At 36.9% G+C, this 3,420-nt stretch overlaps 1 protein-coding gene across 1 annotated transcript in view; it reads right to left on the bottom strand.

Moving 5' to 3' along the window:
• DMD (dystrophin) overlaps positions 1–3,420 on the bottom strand; it is a 1,000,055-nt gene that overhangs the window by 361,573 nt on the left and 635,062 nt on the right.

The raw sequence follows: 3,420 nt of genomic DNA, 5'->3' as shown, positions 1-3,420 counted from the left end.
AAAAAAAAAAAGAAGCTCCGAACTTTTCTCCCACAAGTGTTGATTCAGTGAAGAGCTGATGTCCTGAAAAAGAGAGGAAAGAGAATGGAAAAATGTGAATATGTTCCCATCTTCAAGAACTCTGGCTCTTAAAAAGAGGCCTCATTTTTCTTTTGAGTCATCTCTGCACATTCCCATATATGGAGCAGACTAATAGGCTGAAGCACCACAAAGAAACATGGGCAGATGAGACAATTAAAATACATCAAAGTTCAGCTACACCACAGTGAGCACTGAATCCCTATGGTAGGTCCAATAGTAGTCAATAGCATTCTTGGTGTTCAATATAGATATTCTCACATTAATACAACACTTAGGACAAGCTGTTAACAGTTCTGTGGCCATAATGACGTAGGACCTAAACCACTGATGCCAGTGCTTAAAGACCAGAGATAATGAATCCTCATAAAATTCAAGGAGATACACAGAAAAGAATAGAGGTACAAACTGGTAACAGATGAAAAGGTTTGATAACTCCCTGAATATTTCACTTATCTCTACATAGGAAAGCAAATACTCAGGGAACATCAAAGTTACAGAACATAACTTCATCCTCCTGACTTAGGATTTGATGAAAGAAAAATAGAGGTTATTCAATTTAAAAAACACTCTCTTAGCAGTCTTGGTTAAAGTTTAGCATACAAGTGTTTTACTGCTACAAAAGATTTGCAACTGTTGGGCAAGCAATTTCAAACATCAGCCTTAAAAATGCCATTTCAATGAGTAAATTAAGTAACTGACCTTTCCTCCATTACTTTAAATCATTGCTATTTTATATATGTAAGAATCAAACTAAGGTCCCAATACACTGTTAGATTCTACCTTAATAACAGGAAGAACATTCTGAGATTCCTCTAGATTTTTTTTTTTTAAATAGCGTGTAAAAAGACAGTCATCTGTTTTAGCAAGACTAGAAAGCTGATCTACCTATAGCTCTTGACCTAACAGAAACAGAACAATTATGAAGACCCTTTGTAGGACAAAATCATTTCATAGGAAAGAGCACTACAGAAAGCACATTTCCCTTCTAAAACTGAAATGCTTTGATTTCAGAATTTGTAACTACTTTCTGAGCCTATGAGTTGCAGCCATGGGGAATTTGTAAAATACTCAGACACTATTTTCCTCCTCCTTTCAAGTTTAGTAAATAAAGATTGATTTTCAAATGAGTTTCTGGCTACAGAAGATAATTAGAAAAAAATCAAAATATATTACAGTACTAAGAAGGCATTGTTGATTATAACATGTCTTCCAATAGTCCTCTTATGGAATTAGTCTGTAATACATCATTTGAAAGGGATATTCATGAGCATTCATTTCTGCAGTTTGTCTTCCAACAGTTACAATGTTCCAGAAATGGCATGTATTACTGGAAGAAATAGTAAAGATTTTCGGACATTACAATAAAATGCAATAGAATAACATTAATTGTCCCTGCAATGCTTCAGCTTTTACTGATCTGAAATAATTTTTAAGCACTGATGTTTCCACACTAAAAAATAAATAAACAAAATAGCAAATTCACATGCAGAATCTGGACACCCCTACAGAAGGCACAGTCCCAGAAGCTTTCTCTGCCTTCAAAATACTCATATACTAAGTATTTGATTTAAAAAAGTATATTAAGCTGTATAAAAAGAATGAAAAGTATGAAGAAAGGGAGATTGAGTACTGTGTGACTTCCAATCTGGCCTTGAACACCTCCAGGGACGGGGCATCCACAACCTCTCTGGGCAGCCTGTGCCAGCATCTCACCACTCTCTCTGTAAAGAACTTCCCCTGACATCCAGCCTAAATCTGCCCTCTCTCAACTTCAAACCATTTCCCCTTGCCCTGCTGTTACCTACCCTTGTAAACCGTTACTCCCCTCCTGTTTGTAGGCTCCATTTAGGTACTGAAAGTCTGCAATGAGGTCACCATGCAACTTTCTCTTCTCCAGGCTGAACAAGCCCAGCTCCCTCAGTCTGTCTTCATAGGGGAGGTGCTCCAGTCCCCTGATCATCTTTGTGGCTCTCCTCTGGACCCTTCCCAACAGCTGTCTTTCCTGTACTGGGGGCTCCAGACCTGGATACAGTACTCCAGATGGGGCCTCACAAGAGCAGAGTAGAGAGGGACAATCACCTCCCTGTTCCTGCTGGCCACCCCTCTTCTGATGGAGCCCAGGATACCAATAGTCCTGGTCCACCAATGCCATCATCCCATCATAGAAGGCCACCAGATCGGTTAGGCATGACTTCCCCTGGCGAATCTCAGTAACTTTCAAGTAACTCAGCCAAACTTCTAAAAAGCTTTTGAGCATAATGAACTAGTTATTATTTCCTCAAAAAGATACTTCATGTACCTTATATATCACCTCTTAAAAAAAGATGAAAATAAAAATAAATCTTTTCTTTTTCAAGATGCTGGATACAGGTTATACAGTCCATCCTGAAGGCTAAAGATTCTGTTACAGATTAAAAAAATATACTATAGGAAAATTTTGCTACCTTTTCATAATCCAGCTGCAGTTAATATCAGTTAATATTCCATTAGAAATAGGATTTTTTTTGAAGAATTCTGAGCATAGACTGTTGAAAAATTCTAAAGAACGGAAAGCTTACAAAGAAATCACTGAGCAAGCTGCTCTTCGAAGTCCCATAAAAAGATTTCTGGAAAGAGTGATAATTGATAGACATACAGAATATCATGCTCTGGCTCTATGAGTTGATTAAATTTACATTTACTGCAGATCTAAATAATGCATTGAAAACAGGAGTACTTTATGTAATCAAACAATATTTCATCATCAGAAGTTTTCATGTTTCAACCTTTTGCCAAATTAGACACAGATGTCAGAAGACAGCGAGATAAATTCAAAGGGCACATATTCCTTACATGCTCATGCAAATGTTATAAACTACTTGCCCCATCCAGAATATAAAAATTACTCATTTGAAGAGAACGTTAGGAAAATAAAAATGTAAAAGAATCAATAGTGACGTGAAATACAACTTTTCTGGCCTAGCTTGTCAAGCAGGCACTGACAAATTAAGGCTAATGGAAAGAAAAAAAAACCAACAACACAGGAACGTCCTGTCAACAGTTTCTTTCTCTCATGTGGATGAACATTCATTCTTCAATTTATCTGCAATTAGATTTCCTACTCCACAGTTACATTATTCTCTAACTGCAGACTGTCAAGTATATCATGAAGTGATTGACAAGAGTTGACGGCTCTCCTATTGTCATTCAAAACTTATCAAGGACAAAACCCAAATACAAGTTGCTTTTAAGAATAGCGTTGCTTTTTTTTTTTTTAATATTTTTTAAGATGGCAAGCTTTATCTGCCAAAGTTGAACACAATATGCTGTTTGCATACATGGCAAGTGACCACCACAGAA

Source organism: Meleagris gallopavo, chromosome 1, assembly GCF_000146605.3.
Source record: "Meleagris gallopavo isolate NT-WF06-2002-E0010 breed Aviagen turkey brand Nicholas breeding stock chromosome 1, Turkey_5.1, whole genome shotgun sequence".
Lineage (NCBI taxonomy): Eukaryota > Metazoa > Chordata > Aves > Galliformes > Phasianidae > Meleagris > Meleagris gallopavo.
Note: the sequence above shows the minus strand (reverse complement) of the source record. Positions and strands in the feature narration are given on the sequence as shown.